At 39.5% G+C, this 19,718-nt stretch overlaps 1 protein-coding gene across 4 annotated transcripts in view; it reads right to left on the bottom strand.

The window, feature by feature from the left end:
• The window catches only part of Trpc4 (transient receptor potential cation channel subfamily C member 4), a 176,981-nt gene that overhangs the window by 135,376 nt on the left and 21,887 nt on the right, over positions 1-19,718 (bottom strand). Inside the window, exon 2 of one of the 4 annotated variants that reach the window (XM_028873358.2) lies at positions 196-398. The exons of the other annotated variants lie outside the window; for them this stretch is intronic. The gene's annotated coding sequence lies outside the window, so the exon portion shown is untranslated. The remainder of the gene's footprint in view (positions 1-195; positions 399-19,718) is intronic. 4 annotated transcript variants of the gene reach the window in all.

The raw sequence follows: 19,718 nt of genomic DNA, 5'->3' as shown, positions 1-19,718 counted from the left end.
AAAAAAAAAAAAAAAAAAAAAAAAGATTCAAAGTGAGTGCGAGTGCCTAGAAAAGTCTTTTACCTTTCAAGCTCTTAGATTTAGAAAAGTATATATAATAACTTCCATGAAGAGTGCTGGGCATATTTGAAATACAATTAAAGTTCATATACTCTAGAAAAGTCCAAATATTTAAGAAGGGATACTGAAACATACACACTGAAGTGAGGCAGGGCTCTGCTGCTAAAACCTTGAAGAACAAAGATGATGTATGTTTGCAGTACTGAAAGTCGGCCTTATTGTTGCTGGAGATGCATTGTGGGGAAGCAGGAGCAGGGAAGGAAGCAGATAAGGCTGATGGGCTCCTGGGAAAACACACTTATCAGCAACTGCAGACCTGCCACTCAACGATGGGAAGCCTGTGAAAGAAGAGGACACTGAGAGCAGAGAATACCTTGACCAAAAATGATGATAAATGCCTGGGATTCTCAAGATGAGTTTTCTGAAGCAAAATAAAGTTCTCCCCCTCAAAAATTACAGAGCTTCGAGATCCTCTTTGTTTTTTATGTCCCTTTATAAATGAAACAATTCTTCATCATGTCAGGTTTCAAAGAAGTAGGTAACAGAGGAGGATTAACAGGTTAAAAACTTAAATCTTGCAATATGACTTTTGACAGAAACTAAAATTTATTTTTCATAAGTTAAGAGATTTAAGGACAAAATAGAGAGTTGTGATTTGACATCAATGTGAAAAAAATTACAACCATAATTAAACAGCATAAATATGCACAAGGAAACAAATTCTACATATTCATGGCTCTAAATGCATGTTCCCTGGAGGATCTGCATCATTCTGCAGTGGAATGAACAGTGAATGTGAGTTTCAAATAATTCTAAGGAAATGCATAGATATCTCTACTTTTAATAAATGTGGCAACATGAACATTCACCATTTAGATACATGTTTACATATGTGATCTCATGCTGTAAAGAGAAGTAAGCCTTGAGTCCATGGGAACGCACTACTACACATACTTAGGAATTTGTTATGAAATAGCAACAGCAATAAAAAAAAAAAAACCACTTTACTAACTAAAATATTATGACACCCCAGGATTTTAAAGAGAGAAAAAAGATTATACTTATTTTCAAACTTAAAGACTCTTAGGGTTTAATAGGAACTAAACTTGAGGCCAAAAATTGAATGGAATTTTATTACATGCACAGAGAAACAGTTGGAGATGATGGCTATTTGCGCTGGCTTCTTAACCTATGGATGTCTTTCAGAAATCTATGTAACAAAGGTCAGATGTCTACCCTGAGAGTTAAAACACATGCATCAATTTCCTTTTATCCTCAAGTTACTAAGATGCTTTCTCTTGTCTTATTCCAGCAATAAATCCTGCTGTTTCTACCCATTTTCATACTCCCAAATCCTCACCTCACCTCACTCTGCAGCACCGCATTCTGGAACATGCTTCTCTAATGCTCCATCTTCTTCATCAGCATGACCTCTCCCACTGGGGCCTCCCTCTGCTATTTGTATAATGTTTAAATGTGGATATTGCCGTGGCTATTCTTCCCTCTATCAATCCCCTTATTCTTATCCCATGCCATTCATTTAAAATTTTCCAGGAAATACAAACTTATGCTATAAAATACATTATAAAATCTACACTGCCACACCACACTTGTCCATTATTTTCTGTGCCCGAGTTGCCCAGTGGGTAACCAGTAGTCAGTCATACGTAGCCATCTGCTTAACAACGACCTCAAGTGGCTTTAAGAGACATTTGTTCTTATCGGCCACATTTCAACTCTCAGTAGCATCCCTTTTCTATAATGTTGGCTTACTTTATTACTTTATCTTCTTGTCACCCATAGATGGACTTTATTAATAATTTCATCGATGCCCAAAATACCACAGCCCTACTCTGCCTAAGACACCTGTCTGGTTACATCATTCTGCCACCGATAATAGATTTCATTAACAGAAAAAAAAACCCTTAATTTACTATGGTCGCCCCCTCCTCGACCCAGTTTTGAAGATCTGTTTTTGCACTAACAAGAACACCACACTACTTGGCTACTGTAAGCCATGCTGCTTTTCCCAGTGCGACCATCCTTCTTCCCTCTGAGGCCCTTGCAACTCCTGCCAGGTTAGGAAAGATTAACCAGAGAGTACCTCAGCCTCTCAGAATTCTCCTTTTCTCTCTCTTCAAGCAGACAATGTAACCCTTTCTTTGAATGTGTGCTGCACAAACCTTGTGGGTCCCCGAGACTTAGGACTGTCCCTACTGATGAGCATACAGGTTATGACCCATAGCTTTGCATCAGTGCTCAATATTTGCTGAATCAGTGAAGGGCCCTGTATGCTTTTAAAGCTATCCCTCTGCCATTTGAAAGAGTGAAATGCAATTAAAATGTTCAAATGACTTTAATCACTTGCCAACCAACTAGGAAGCAGTCTGCACAAAAGACATTTTTTAAAATATATTGTTCTTCTCTGCATATTTTCTCCCAAGCTCTTGTTAGTTATATTCAGAATCATAATTGTGACACATAAATTAAGATGCACATAATTCCTCATTCTGGAAGATGCGGTTCATCTCAATGATCTAGACTCTTCAGAAGGGAATAAGATTTTTGTCATTTTTGTTGGTCCTTGGAGAGGAATATGAGGACGAGGGAGAAATGTAAAATATTGCAGGAAACAATGTGAACATCTTATATAGAAGTAGAATTAAGGCACAAATAACAGGAAACTAAGACATGTGTGTTAATCTATATAAAAACAATAAAAGAAGATAAGAGGAAAACCTTGGGAATAAGAAATCATTAAGAAACAATTAATTTGAAAAAGAAAGAAAGAAAAGACCAATTGCACCATAGAGAACAGAGTGAATCAGGGATTGGGTTTCCAGAGTCTCCCAGTTTGTAAGAGACAGAAGAAGTTAACAGGAGGTAAGATAAGGAGTCAAGTGACAACTTGTACAGAAGGGGATGCAGAAGGAAGAACTGAACTCATGGAGAGCAGATCGTAATTGGGGTACTAATAGCCAATACTTTCGTAATTATTACAAAGGTCGCTCATATTAAAATAAGACCCAAGAGGATAAGAATCCACACACAGTGTACCCAAGTACAACTCTCAGTAACAGAGGAGTTAAAAGGAAAAGCAGGTCCCTGTAAGAACTACAACCACCTACCTGCTCGAGGAGGAGTAGACGTGTCAATACTAATTAGCTCTTTGTCCAGAGAAACACCGCCGGGAAACAAAGACTACAGAACAGTAAGTAATCAGTGCTTCATTGCTCACACAAGTAATTCTTGCATATCTGTGTATCTGAGATAGAATCCTCCTCATCCATGCAAACAGCTGCTCTGCTAAATAACTATTTACTTTTCAAAACTCTTCAATATTTTCATCTTGTTAAACACTCAACCCTAAACCATTATGTCACAAATTTCCCAATCTCCATCACTGCCTGCCATGGGTAGTTTTTTTGGTTTTTTTTTAATCGATTTGACATTGGAGTTATCTGTGAGGAGGGAAACACAATTGAGAAAATACCTCCATAAGACTGGCCTGTAGGCGAGCCTGTGCGGCATTTTCTTGATTGATGAGAGAGGATCCAGATCATTGTGGGTGGTGCCACCCCTGGGAAGGTGGTCTTGGGTTGTGTAAGAAAGCAGGTTGAGCAGTTTTTTATTAAAACTATTGAAATGTGGAAAGATAAAATTTTTCTCATGCATATGGAGATTGGTCAACTTTTCTACTCAAAGACCAGAGAAAAGAAGCCCATTTCAGGGGAAGGGTGGGTGAGGAAAGGTAAGACACTGTCCTGTTATTTAAATAGTCGGGATATTTTTGTGTAATTTAACCATGGATACAGCCATAATGCTAAGAAGATGATGTCTGCTGTGAGATTGCATCTTCTACATACAACAGGGAAGCTGCATCCATGAAATCCTAACAATATGGTCACCTAAACAAGACCTGCACAGTAACAACACCAGCTGACCTACCAACATGGATGGGGGAAATTTCCCAAAGCCCCACCCCTAGATGAAGAGCTACAGACAATCCATGGCTTCTGAGAAAGGGAGACTCAATCTTCTCCAGGGACAAGTGTTTGATAGGTTATTCAATCCCAAATAGTAAACCCTAAATGCATACTAACAGCATTAAATGGGCTCCATGGGCTGTAGTGTGAGTGCTGTGCGTCGTGTGTGGTGTGTGTGTGTGTGTGTGTGTGTGTGTGTGTGTGTGTGTAATTACAAGAGTTATGAATCTGAGAGGGTGTGTTGGGGGGGAGACACAGGAGTTGGGGGGCATGTAAATGATATCAATATAGTACTCATGTATGAAATTCTCAAAAATTACAGAAAAAAAAAGCACTTGAATGTAATGTTCAATAAATACTTGCTGAAGGAGTGAAATAGAACTGACCATCTGTATGGAAAGATTTGTACATTAGACAATGATAGTACAGAGCGAATGAGAGCAAACTTGCATTCCTAGAGGTTATGGTTCTTGGGACGAATGCACAGAAATGCTAAGCACAGCCATTATAAATTTAGACATGGGCTTTAATGGAAACAATTGGTAAGATGAAGTGGGAAAATTTGGCACAAGGACAGAGACAGAGAGCGATGTTAGGTGAGGCAGATGGGGATAGCCTATGTGAAGAGGAGAGACAGCAAGCCTAAGCTGTGTAAGCAAACTGTAGACAACCTTTATTTACATTGAAGGGAAACTGAGGCAGGAGGAACCTCATGCATTCTAAGAAATGGCTGAGGGGCAGATGAGACTGTGGCCTAGACAGTCGCCAGAGGATCAGCAAGATGCGGGAAACTCCTTCCAAACCTAATAAAAAGCTGCCAAAAGTCTCTGGATGGAGGAATGACATCATTCATCTTCTGATTTTGAAAGTCATTCAACACACTGATTGATCAGGAACTGTGCATGAATGGAGACAATGGAGACCACGTGCCATGCCCCTACTGGGTGCCACTATTGGTCCACAGGAATGTGTAAACATGCACCCCTAAAATGCAGAGTGCAAAGCTCACAGACTCATAGAAAGAACATCAGTCTTAGAAATTTAGATGCCCGCCTCTAGTTTATGACCTTGTTGATGTTTTATCAGCTACGTATGAATATTTTAATCAACTTTATCTAAACTTTTGTTTCCTACTCTCCATTAGTTCTCATAATTTTGTAAAATTTGAAAATTTCCAGGTCTGTATCTACAGTTTTAAAGCAAGATGTGCATGATTATCTACTTTTAGTAATAATTTTAGTGCTCTAGAAACTAATTCATAGCCTAACAAGCAACCACTTGCTAGTAATGTCAGTAAGGGTTTCCTTACTTATAGTGACAAAGTATAAATAACCTTAAGAAAACATACTGAGAAGAAATGAAGGTGGTAACACATTCTGTAAGTACAAGATCAGTCAGAGACATAAAATAACTTCTTCCAGGGACGACTTAATCCGTGATGTGGTACAATCAAAATGAATCACCACACTCAGATCCTGTGGGCAATCCTCTGTGTGTGTGTGTGTGTGTGTGTGTGTGTGTGTGTGTGTGTGTGTGATGACTCTTTTGTCCAAAATAGAAAAAAAAAATCCTTATAGTAAGGGAAGAGTAACATAAAATACCTGCCTTTTGGATGCACACACATAACTTGTATAAATTTATACTTCTGTAAAAGAGCAGCACTTGGGCCATTTGGGAGACACTTGGAGAAGTGATATGAAGACACCATGTGGCGTAACTGTTGCTGGTGACAGAGGTGGTGTGCATCTGAGTTAAGGACTGACACGGAGAGAGGAAACATCAGCCTAGCGACGTAAACATAATAGTGAGGTTGGAATAACTGGTCAGCAGTATGGGGAATTGTTAATCTGTAGCTGCACTGAAAAATGTGTTCTAAATCGGCTTGAAGTTAGATGCTGGAAGGAACAAAGTATAGAATAGGCAAACAGCAGTCTCTCCTGTTGATATGACAGGGCATTCCATAGAAAAGCAAGAGAAAAAAATATGAGAGACTCAGGAGAGGTATGCACCCCACTTAAAAATTCTTAGTACTATATTAAAATGTAACACATAAAGTTAAAATTTAAAATTAAGGAATTATCTAAAACAAATTTAGCAGACAACTTTACTCAATAGAAAAGAAGTCACCAACTCAAATAGTAAAATTAACAGCTCCCTTAGAGAAAAGGCAATGCAAACAGAAAATGCTATTTAAAAAGTCTGTCAGCGTCACTGATCTCCAATCTGAGAAGTTTATCGATAAGATAAAATATAGTGCACATGGAAATATTTTCAGATTATAGACAAAAGAACACCCAGTGCCAGGAAGAATGTGGTGGACACATTCTCTAGTAAACTCTGGCAGGGCTGGCCACTGAAAAAGAAATAGAAATTGGTCTTTTGAAAGGTTCAAGTTGTTTACCAAGAATACTTTTCTTCCACGAATCTGCTCTAGAGTTACATTTTGCAAGGCAGGCAGTGGATGCACTAAAATAAATGGGAATGTTATTTACCGTTGGAAGAAAAACAGAGGCTCAGAAGTACTAAATCACCAGCTCGTCAAGCCGCGTATTGAATACAGATTTAATGAAACGTCTTCACATGGGTCTGGAGAGATGCCCAGTTGGTAAGAATGTGTGTTGCTCTTGCAGAGTTAGATTTTGAGCACCCACATCTAGCGGCTCATAACTGCCTATCTCAAGAGAACTGATGCTCTCTCCTGAGGGCACCTACAATCCTGTGCATATACCACATGAAGACACATGACCATGCACACAATTAAACATAAAAATAAATATTGGAAAAGTATCTTCAGATATTAAAACATTGTATATTGTATATTTCCACTGTCATAGGAAAAGAATGCTACCATGATGAATGGTAATTGTGGATCAAAATTTAAAAACATCTGTGGCAACAGAAAAGCTTGTATTAAGAAGGCTGTACATTAGTAATTAAGAGTGGTTACTTATATGTGATATTGTGTAATTAGTGATATTGGTTTTCATATTTAAATATTATAATGAGAATACAATAAATTTCAGTAAACACTTTTAAGCCACAAAAGTCTGCTTTGTTAAATGAAACCCTCATCGATGCTTCATATTTGACAGCACTCTTGTGTTGAAATGGTGTTTGACTTGTTTTTCATGTTAAAAGCTGCAAACCAGACAAATGCATCACAACTGTAAAGCCAAACATTCTTTCCCACAAAACTTGGGGATGCAGCAAAAGATGAGGCAAAGAAAAATGCCGTCTCCCTTAAAAAGAAAGCCTATTGGAATAGTAGCTATTTGTCCTACCAAAATATTTAAAGCATTAAAGAAAGCACAAAACAAACCAGGTGGTTGTGGTGCACATCCTTAATCATAGCACTTGGGAGGCAAGGCAGGTGGGTCTCTGTGAGTTCGAGGACAGCCAGGGCTGTTACACCAAGAAACCCTGTCTCAAAAAACAAACCAAATAAACAAACAATAAAAAAAGCATAAGACATTAATGAAAAATTAGAAGACCTACTAAATGTTTACCAAGCTCTGAAAGACCTTAACTGTCAATCCAGACTATGATACTCAGCAAAATTATCTATTAAAATTGAAGTAGAAATAAAATTTTCCCAATGTTTTTAACAGCAGTAGAAACCTCAGTAAGAACACAAACTCCTGCTCCTGGAAACTAAACAATACACCACTGAATGGTAACTGGGTTTAAGAAGAAATCAGGAAGGAAATTAAACATTCCCAGAACTGAATGAAAATAAAAACACAATATACCCCAATTGAAGAGGCACAATGAAGGCAAATCCTAACAGGAGAGTTTACAGCAATATTGCTTACATCAAATTTTTTTTATTTTGTTTTATTTCTGGGAGGGAGGTTGCAGGGGCCGAAGGTTGATTCAAGGGGATCGGAAATGGGTGGGATCAGAAGGTATGATGTGAAAGACACAAAGAATCAATAAAAACAAAAGTTTAAAAAAATGAGAGATTAAAATACATAATCAGAATCAGTTCTGGAATTAATGGAATAAAAATGAAAAATTCAAAGAATCCATGACCTGAGGAGTTGGTTCTTTGAAAGATTAACATGATTAACAAACTTTTACCCAAATTATAAAAGAAAGAAAGAATACTCAACCCAATGAAATAGGAATGAAAATGAGAGTTGACCACAGGGAACAGTGAAATTCAGAAAATCTTAGGAATACATTTTCAAAACTTCTATTTAGCTAACCTGAAAAATCTTAAAGAGGCCAGCCTGCACTACAGAGTGAGTTCCAGGAAAGGCGCAAAGCTACACTGAGAAACCCTGTCTCGAAAAAATAATAATAATAATTTCTAGATGCCTAAAATATACCAAAATAAAACCAAGATAAATTAATAAATGTATACCAATCTAGAATCAGCAATGAGATTGATGTTGTACTATCAAGTTTCCCAACCCTAAAAAGCCCAGGACCAGATGGATTCGCTGCAGAATTATACCAAAACTTCAAAGAACCCACAATAATGCTATTTAAATTATTCTAAAAAAAATTATAAAGGCTTCCAGCTATTCTCATGAAGCCAGTATTACCCTGACACCAAACCAGATAAAGACACAACAACAGCAAAAAAGAAATTATGCATTGAACTCCCTGATGAATAAAGGTACAAAAATAAATTGCAGACAAACAAAATTCAAGATCATATCAAAAAGATGATTCATCATGACCAAATTGTCTTCATTCTAGAGATGTGGGGATGATTCAGTAAATCAATAAAAGATACCCGTCACATAAACTGACTCAAAGACAGAAATTACAGAATGATCTCACATGATGCAAAAACAAAAACAAATCCTTTGATGAAATCCATGGATTGTTGAGGAATGGAGGAACATAACCCAACACAGGAAAGCTGTGCTTCACTGCTACCTGTGACAAGCCTACAAGTAACAGCATGCTAAGGGGAGAAAAACTCAGTGTTCCTACTAAAACTGGGAACAAGACAAGAGTGTCCATTCTCTCCACTCCTAGTCAACATAGTAGTGTTGAGTAGCCAAAGAATGAAAAGAGATGGAAATAAAACATACACAAATGGGAAAAGAAGTGAAAATGTTTGTAGATGATGTGATTCTACATATAAAAGACACTAAGGACTCCACCAAAAAAAAACTCTTAGAGCTAATAAATACTTGTAGCAAAGTCTGGATACAAAATTAATACGTACAAACCAGTAGTCTTCCTATGTGCCAATGATGAACAAACAGGAAGAAATCAGAGAAACAATTCCCTTTACTATAGACACACACACACACACACACACACACACACACACACACACACACACACTCAAACACTCTCTCTCCCACACACAAATCTGGGAGTGAACTAATCAAGGAAGTGAAGGCCCTCTACAATGCAAACTTTAAGACATGGAAGAAATAAACTGAGGAGACACCATAAATAGAACTTCCATGCTCATGGGTCAGAAGAATCAATGATGTGAAGAAATAAAACTATTCAATGCAACCTTTCTTCCCAGACAGAAAAACAATCCAATAATTAAGATGAAACACAAACGTCCATGGGCAGTCAAATCAATCTTGCAAAAAAAAAAAAAAAAAAAAAAAAAAAAAAAAAAAAAAGCACACTATAAAAAGTATCACTATACCTGAATTACAGTTCTACCTCAGAGCTATCATAATCAAAACAGCATAGTACTGGCACAAGAACAGACATGTGGATTAATGAAACAGAGTACAGAACCCAGATACATATATATTCAATTGCATCCATTCAATTGCAACAACCTCAGCTTTGACAATGGTACCAAAAATACACATTGGGGAAAAAGACAGTATCTTCAACAAATGGTGCAGGGAAACCTGGATTTCAACATACAGAAAAATAAAAGTAGATCCTCATCTCCCACCTTACACAAAACTCAACTCCAAATGCATCAAGGGCCTCAACATGGGGCCCGATGCCCCGAAATTTCTAGAGGGAAAATTGTGGAGTAAATTTCAACTTATAGACACAGGTGAGGACTTTCCGAAAGAGACTTCTCAGGAAATAAGGTCAATAGTCCACAAACGAGACCTCATGAAACTAAAGCTTCAGTACAACAAAGGACACCATCAATGGTGTGAAGATGCAGTCCATAGAGTGGGGAAAATTTTTTCCAGCTATACATCTGGATTGATTATATGTAGAGGATTAATATCTATAATATACAAAGAACTAAAGAACTACTCCCACACACACATGCACAAATTAAAAACTAGGGGAGAGCAGGTGGTGATTGAGGTTCAGAGTGTCAGCCCACCAGGAGTCAACCCCTTGGTGGATAATTCTCCCCCATTAGGCAAGCTCCAACCCCCACCCCAAGACTAAAGACCCAAGAATGTCTTTTGCTTCTACTGTGCCTTTGCATTTTGCTGTTGCTATCTTTCTCTGATATCTGGCATGGTTGAACTGGGTATGGAGAAATTCCCCACTGCATGCAAGGTAATGTGTTTGTCTCATGGTAACCTCCTAATGTACTGGGCATTTTTACCTGTGAATTATTATGAAGATGACTTCCTCCCTAAGCTGCACCATCTAAATATAAACAGAGCCTTGATGAAGAAAAGTAAATACAAGGATATGTTTCACAGCTAAGGCCTATGAGTTCTACTTTAGAAGCTGCTTTAGATCACAGATCAGGTTAATGATTAAGGAGAACAATTGAATTCTCCAGGAGCCAGCCAGGCCCTAATTCTCTTAATGTTAAAATGATATAGTCACAAGTCTTGGTGTGCATCATTTGGCTGAAACAAAACCTCTAATAACTTCAGGTTAGATCAGCTGTTTTGACAGTAGCTTTAAGATGAAAAAACACCACAGAAAATAATCTAATATCCACAAGGACACATAGCTGAGGCCAAAAATACAAAGCAGCCCAAATGTTAAGGTTGGTTGATGATCAAAGGTTACAGTGAACTCTTTATACCCATTCCTGCTCTCAATCTCCTGATAAAAGAAACTATTGATAGATGGGTATACACCCTAAAGATCTAAAGTGCAGCTTACCAATTGTCTTTTATATACAAAAGTTAGGTTTGTGATTTCCTTTAAGATTCCTTATAAAATTAACAGTAAAATAATCAGTTCTTTCTTTGTATACATGGTATGCAGTCTGCCAGCAAAAGAGTTGGCTGTGGGAAAATACTTTCTGTCTGCTCATGCTCTGTTAATCTGTAATAAGTTACTTAGATGCAAATGTATATGGGATACTGGAATGACTTTGTTTTTAATCATGTAAGGGAGATGAAAAACATATTACCTGTACTCTGTAGGAATTTAGTAAAATCACTGTATGGGTTAGAGATTAGAATGAGCAGATGTTTTTTAGAAGTACCTTGATCTTAAAGAATCCTTGTGGAAAACAATGACTGTTTTGCTGAGGGGGCCTTATGGCCATCCCATGACCTTGGTCACAAGACACCTCAGGCACACCTGGGGCTCTTGTATTATTGTGTATGACACACAACGCATAATGAAGGGCAAGAGTCATGGAGGCATGTGATGCTCCCCTTCGGCAAGACATGTAAATTAAGATTAGGGACCTTAGTATGAGGAAATACTTTATGTAACAATCTATAAATACACTTTTGTACAGCTGTTCATTCCCGAAGAGCCCCAAGCCCCCAAGCCAGCTGAATCCAGCCCAGTCAGTCCATCAGAAGAAGCTGATGAATAAAGAAGGGAATGATCAAGAGAATGTGTATCTTTTTCCTAACCCCCCAGATAGAAAAGTCTCTATCAAGAAAAGTCTCTATCGTGCCAACAGTGTGGATTCCTTTCTAGCCCTGTGTGCTGTCTGAAGGTTGAACCTCCTAGATAACAATAGGCTGTGAAATGGAACAGAAAGTTTCCAAAAGAAGAAATACAAAATGTTAGTAAACAGAGTCCATATCCTTAGCCATCAGGGAAATAAAGATTAGAGCTATTTTAAGATTCTATCTAATCCTAGTGAGAAAGATCTATGGATACGTTGATACCCATAGATTTGTGTTGCTCCCAACCTTGGTCAGAGAAGCTTCTTATTAGGGTGGGGGTAGTAAGCACAGAGACTCAATATTGTTTGAAATATAATATAAATGAAATGCATATATATATGCACACACACACATACACATACACACACACACACACACACACACACACACACACACACACACACACACATATATATATATATATAAAAGTTCCCTCTAACCTGTATCAGTGAACACTGAGGAGGAGGGGGACAGAAAGAATGTGATCCAGGGTGGGGAGGTCTGCTGTAATACCCTGTCCTTTGGACATGACATGAATGCCGCACGCATGAATCCATGCCAGCTGTTGTTACCTGCACAAGACCCTCACAAGATCAAGTTAGTTAAGATTTTCAGCATGGCAGGGGTGGAGGGGGGGGTCTCAGAAAAGCCTCACCCCTAGCTGAAGAACTGTTGGCAACTGATGGCTGCTTGGGAAGAGTCATTTTGTTCAGTAATGTGTTCGCTGATTGGTTCCCCAAATCCTAAACATTAACACCAGAACCGGAGCATACGTGCAGCATTATCTGGACTCAGTAGATTGGAAATAAATACATTAAAAAGGAGGGCATGAAGTTTGGAAGAAAATGAGATGGAGGGATCCTGAGGGAAGTTGGAGGGAAGAGTCAGAGGTAGACATGATCAATATTTTCAAAAGACAAGCAAAAATAAAATATTAAAATCATAAAATAATTTAATGAAATTGTTAGGTCTCAAACCTGGGACAAACTGAGGTTCCTATTTAACATATCAAAGCAGACCCTGGTCACCAGATTCTCCCTACATCTCTCAGTCCCTACCTGTTACAGGGCCCTCCTGGCTGGCATACCCTGCCCCCATCCTAAACTTCTCCAGCCCAGAGGCTGGGCTGCCCTTCCCTGTATAATCCAGCCATTTGGGCTGTGCCAGTCCATTGGTCAGTTCCTTGGCACAGGTAGCCCCTCTTGGTTGGCAACTCCCCACCCTGCTTCTCCCCACAGGTCCAGCTCAGTCTGGTCACGTCTACTCTGGACTCTCCAAGATGTCCCTGCCTCTAACTATGTTCTCCCAGATATCTACAATAAAATTTCTCCTCTACCATGCCTAGGCTCAGTCACGTCCTTTACTTTTTTTTTTCTTTCTTTCTTTCTTTCTTTCTTTCTTTCTTTCTTTCTTTCTTTCTTTCTTTCTTTCTTTCTTTCTTTCTTTCTCTCTCTCTCTCTCTCTCTCTCTCTCTCTCTCTCTCTCTCTCTCTCTCTCTCTCTCTCTTTCTTTTTCATTAATTTGGTGCTAAAACCTGGGACCAGTCATATTCTTTCCTTCCTTCCTTCCTTCCTTCCTTCCTTCCTTCCTTCCTTCCTTCCTTCCTTCCTTCCTTCCTTCCTTCCTTCCTTTCATCCCCCTGGTGCTGGAAAACTGGAAGTGGCATAAATGAGTTAGCACCCAAGGAACTCGGTTGCTCTAAACCAAACTGCTGATCTGACTCTCCTTAGGTACGTAGGGATCATTTGCTTCTGATGGCTTTGCCACCCACCAAGTTTGAGTCTAGCATCTGTCCCTTCAGCCACTTCTTCCCTCCACCTTAATTAACCATCAGTCTCCCCTCACCTACTAAGGAAGTATCCTTCCTCTCTCTGGCTCCTGGAGCCTGCTACACCCTAGGGGTGCTCACCCTCAAGTGGGCAACTTTCAGCTCTGGCCTCCTACACCCTTGTGGGTCTCTCTATTGAAGAAGCTTACTGACTCTTTGTTCCGCTGTTCTCTCCTAGCTTTCCCTCACATTCCCCTAGGAACTGCAGTCTGCCTGCAGTCCCACCAAGTTATATCTCGCCCCAGCCTGCAGTCCCAAAGCTTCTGCTCTCAGCTCCCTCTTGGAACTTATAAGAACACCCACTCCCCTGTGTGATGGTCCATTTTGTGGCTCTCTCTCTCTCTCTCTCTCTCTCTCTCTCTCTCTCTCTCTCTCTCTCTCTCTCTGTCTCTCTCTCTCTCTCTCTCTCTCCCTCCCTGCACAAATTCAGATTTTATTACTACAGCTTGGCCTCGGTACAAATCAATGGCCAAAATTTAGCACACTTGATTTCCAAATTCTCACAAATTATAACAACTACCACTGCAACAAGCAAATGATTCTCCAAATCTCTTATGTCTAAACTTGCTCTACACTTCCAAAAGTCTCATCTCTGAGGTTCTACTTCCCACTGTTAAAAATCTTTTATCTCTATGATTTCTCTGCACTATGCTCTCAAAAAAAATCTCTTGAGACTATGCTATAAATTCTATCTCAAGATTTGTAAGGTTATGGGGTATGGTTTAAAACAATCTATAAAGTGAAGCAAAATTTGGTTTAACACTTCTACAAAGGCTTATAGTTAAAACTTATACACAGTTAATTTTAATTTGCTACAACATACTATATATGTGATTCAACTCTGGTTTAGAATATACAGCAAGTCTCTAAAATATTTTGGATTGATATGGATTTTTATGATTAAATATAATTAAGGTTTATTAAATTCCTAAGGTTATGAAGGTCAACACCAGGCTTCTAAAAAATTTAGATAAGTAACAATATATGTTTGATATATAAGGTATATTTGATAAATTCCTAAGGTCTACTTGGGTTCACAGTAATATTTGTCTAGCTTCTTTGTCTTTTCTTACTTTGTTAAGCTTTAGCTATTTAAAAAGGTTAAGTCACACAAAAAACTGTGATATTCTATAATGGTACATTATAAAAAGATGAGAAAGTTCCCTATCTCCCTGTGGACTGCATTTATGTTTTTTTTGCATTTATTATTTATTTCAAAGCTAAAGGATCTTCAATTAAATCTGAAACTCAAATTTTAAGGATCAAACTTAACAGGAATAAAGCTGCAAAAATCTCAATTTTATAAAGGCTACTAACTTATCATAAACTGTTAAAGGTAATTAAAACATAAAAATTAATGGTAAGTTGCCTTATAAATAATCAAGTTCTTTAATGTGTTCAGAACTATACTTATAGTCATGCTAAGTATTAATGTAATTAATTACAGAAATAACCCTTATTTAACTTCCTGTATGTGTTTTTGAAGTTAAGCCTAAAACAAGTAAATAAAGTATACTTAGTAAATAGATGGTCCTCAGACTCTTCAGAGACCTGCTGAATACGGCATTTAAAGTGTTTAATAATTATAGAGACAAATGCACCACTCCTAACCGGAACCCAGTGGTCTCTGAAGAAGGGATATGGGGTGTAAGGACTCCACCTGAATTGTGGTAACACTAACCACTGGGAAAAACTGCCCCCATGCCTCACCTGCCTTCGAGGCTCTGTGCAAAGCGTGGATGGTTTGGGCTTCATTGTTCTACTTTATCTGGTCAGAGTAAGGCCAGTCCCCCAAGTTCCTCAACAGGAAAATCTTTCAGACCTGGGCCTGACAACCAAACGCCCGCTGTCCTGTATGGTAGCTGAAGATTAAATCCTGTCCTATGTGACTGCTGAGCACCTACTGTCCCCCAGAAAGCCACGGATATGGGAGCCTGGGGCAACCATCTGGGTAATGGGAATGTCCCCGTTGTTTCAATTGCTATATAGGCTATTTGGATTATTCCTCCAGCTACAACTTATCCTTCTCAGATCTCTGATGATATTGACGGCTAACTGTAGCTTTCACTGCAGCAAGCACGCCAGCTCCTCCCACAAGGCTACAGCTGCCTTCTCTTCCTATGTAAAAGGCAAGCCTCGGGCCTCCAAGGAGCCCCAGAGAAAGACGGTTCAGGTTTCAAAGTGACTTTTAAATATTCCTTTGTTGAAAAGAACTTGCTTTACAATGATTGCTCTCAGCAATCATCCATCTGTGTCACATAGTAAATGATGGGATTTAAAAAAAGTTTAAAGCATATTTAAGTTCTGAGGATCTAAGCAAGTGTTCAAAGGCATATAAATACAAGTTGTAAAGGTCTGAGGATATGAAAGCTGAAGTAAGTTGTGAGAGTCTAAAAAAGTGTTTTAAGATATGTAAATGCTAGTTGTAAAGGTCTAAGAAAGTGATTTGAGGTATATTTTTAAAAATGAAAAATGTTTCAGATTTCTTTCCCTCTCTATGCTATTGTTATGTTAAGACTTCAAAAGTTCAGAATTTTAACAATCAATGGAGTTTTAATAAGCTATTAATCTAGCCTGATTAGAGTACTACTACTGTTATAGTCACAACCTCAAAATTTTAAATTTCCTCTGGTTGTCTTCTAAGTCCTTTGGATATTTTCTAAATATAGACTTTAAAGTGCTTCATATTGTGCTAAAAACATCTGCCCAATCTGTATACACTCATTCTTCCAGATAGAGGAATGAGTGTTCATGCTTTTAATCCCAAATCATTTTTGGGTTCCCAAGCTTTTACTATGATTCAAAGGCATGAGTGTTTTCTACAATGTAGATTTCAGTACAGACTGCAAACAGTGGTAATGCTAACATATCTAAAACTTTTATCTCTTTTTGTAAACTTAAAACAAATTCTTGTAAGCGTTAGAAAATCGATTTGAATCTTCCTCACATAGGTCAAACAGACTCTAGATAAGTATTCATGTCACCAACAGCCTAAGTTTTCCTGCCTACTGCCTGTTCCTGAGGGTGGGATCTCTCCCCCTAGTCTTGGGACTCCCACACACCATCTACTAAGACCATGGGCCTAAAAGTTTCAAGTGTACATAGATAAAAATTTCCCCTAAACTCCTTAACTTTACCTTCTCTCCCTAGTCTATCTTTCCCAATAGACTTCAAATCAATGGCAGACTGCTCCAGCAACTCACCAGCCCCACGTTTTCCCTCAAAATCTGCATCCTGAACCGCTTCAAATTGGCTAGCCCCAAGTGGTCCAGCCTCACAGACAGCTCCAATGCTGCTTGCACTTCCCTAAACCTAGATGGTCCTGTAGAGCTTAGACAGCTAGTGGAACAGCCTGCTCTTCCTGGACTTGGCCTGCATTCCAGATTTCCCCAATGATGCCCGCAAGTCAGCAGGATGAAGTCATAGAAGATCATGCAGCCTCTGATCAGTTATTTATTATGAACAAAAGACTGGGGTGTTAGGTCTCAAACCTGGAACAAATGGCTGAGGCACGTTTATTTAACATATCAAAGCAGACACTGGCCACTAGGTTCTCCCAGCATCCCTCAGTTCCTACCTGTTTCAGGGTTGTCCTGACTGGCATACTTGCCCCTCACCCTAAACTCTCCAGCCCAGGAATTGGGCTGCCCTTCCCCCAGCTGCCCTTCCCTGTATAATCCAGCCATTTTGTCTATGCCAGTCTCCAGCCAGGCTGCCCTTCTTGAATGGCAGTTCCTCTCTCCTCTCCCCTCTCCCCTCTCCTGACTTGGTCCAGCTCAGGCTGGTCATGTTCAATTCTCCCAGATGTCCCTGTCTCTGGCTATACTCTCCTTCTATCTACAGTAAATTTTCTCCTTCACCATATCCAGGAGAAGTCACGTCCTTCCCTTTTTTTAGTCAATTTTTTATGCCCTCAGAATTATTGAACTTAAAGAACAATTATGTCATAAATCAAAAGCAACTTTTTAAAACCAGAATCTTCTGAATACATATACTTTAAACAGCATCTTACATATCCCAGCATGGAGGAGAGAAAAAATACTTTTTCCCACAAGGGTAAGTGGTTACCAAACAGGAAAAAGTGAAAAACCTAATATATAGGTGGCATTCAACATTCTATTAGAAGGAAACTGTCTCCAATTATCCAGTCGATGCATGCACACTGAGTAGTTAGCAGCTGTCTTATAAAATTCTGAAAGACTGTAGTAAGAGATTAAGCAGACATGTCACCTGCTTTGAGGAAACCTGTGCTTCATAGTATGTGTGTGTGGGGGGGGTAGTAACAAGAAAATTAACAGGACCCCAATGAACCCCATTGCTATGTAACAGTGGCTAACTGTAATGTAACTGGCTAACCAGACTGTCATGTAGAAAAAGGGCTCATCCCCCAAAAGGACCACAGCTCAGGCATGGCAAGCAGGTCAAACTAAGGCTCCAGGGCTAGGAATAACCCTGGCAGAAACACCTAAGGATGTGTGAACAGGCACTGTGAAGACCATCCTCACGTTCATCTTATCAATCTTGGATTTCAACGTGTTCTAGCTGAGTGTCACTCCCAAGGAAGTGAACCAAAAGCCAAACATGTCATAACTATGTAGAAAGGTAAATGCAAAGAGTAGCATTTGTGATGGCCCAGATGTTGTAGATATACTTAACACGTGCAGGAATAGGCTTAGTTCTTTTTTTTTTAATTTTTGTTTTTTATTTTATGGGTATGACTATTTTGCCTGCAATGTGTGTCTGTTCAACACAAGCATGCAATGCCATCAGAGTCCCCTGGCGTTATGGATGATTATGGGCCACCATGTGGGTTCTGGGAATTGAACCCAGAGCCTGTGAAAGAGCAACCAGTGTTCGGAACTACTGAACTATCCTCGTCCCCAACAAGATCAGTGCTTGAGGGAATGGATGAGAAACTTCCAGAGAACCACAACAGTGCATGCAAATCCTCGCTAGATCTTAGTATGTGCTGGGCACGCTGCCAGTTCTTCACATAGATCATCCCGTGTTACTCACTCCACGCGTGGCAGCAGTGTTTAAGTACCACACAGATGCAGAGACACATGCTGTTAGAGTCAAGTGTTTCCCTGCGGCCACACAAATGGTAAGATGGAGCTGGACTGGAACCAAGGTAGTGTGGCCCCCAGACCCTGGGGACTTCACCCTGCTCTCTGCTGCTCTTCAGTGTTCAAAAGACACCGCTGCTGTCACGGAGAGTACTTGACACAGTGTGATTCACATCTGGTCACTTCAGTGTCGCTTCAAACCGCCAAGTAGCTTTACTGTATGGTAGATAAAAGAACGGACACACGTTCTGATGTTTGTCACTGTTCTCCAAAGGTCCTTCCGTCTTCAAGTCACCACCATTAATAGAGAAACTCAAATAAGCTGGATGAGGTGGCACAGGGCACCTTAAGCCCAGCAGTCAGGAGGCAGAAGCAAGTGGATCTCTGTAAGTTCAAGGCCTGCCTGGTCTACACGGCAAGTTCTAAGCCAGCCAGGAATATGCAGAGAGACCTCATTTCAAAAAGGGTGGAGAAAAAAAGCACAAATCTATACAACAGCAAACATACATTCTAGGGATTTAATACACGACAGTTATTAACTCCTTGGGTAACTGAATGACACTAATTTATCTGTGTTAGTTTTCATCACTGTGGCAAAATACCTGGTGCAAACAACCCATAGGAATGAAATGTTCGTTTTGACTCTTGGTTTCCATCTGCAGTAGATGGCTCCCGCTGCTCTGGAGCATCTAGAGAAGGCACAGCACCATGGAGATGCATGGCAGAGGAACCATCTCACCTAAGGCATCCAGGAGGCAGAGAGCTGGAAAGTGAGGCTTAAGGTCTGATATGCACTCCAAAGGCGCGCACGTGTGTATACACACACACACACACACACACACACACACACACACACACACACACCCCTCCCATGAGGCCCAACCTCCTAAAAGTTCTGTCTCCTCCAAGCTGTGCCACAGGCTGGACCAAGCCTTTGACAGGAAGCGTTTGGGGGACATTCAAGATTCTACATCCACCATATCTCAGATGTTCTTCCCCT

The sequence above is a fragment of the Peromyscus leucopus genome, chromosome 6 (assembly GCF_004664715.2).
Source record: "Peromyscus leucopus breed LL Stock chromosome 6, UCI_PerLeu_2.1, whole genome shotgun sequence".
Lineage (NCBI taxonomy): Eukaryota > Metazoa > Chordata > Mammalia > Rodentia > Cricetidae > Peromyscus > Peromyscus leucopus.
The sequence above is the reverse complement of the archived record's forward strand: the minus strand, read 5'-3'. Positions and strand labels throughout refer to the sequence as shown.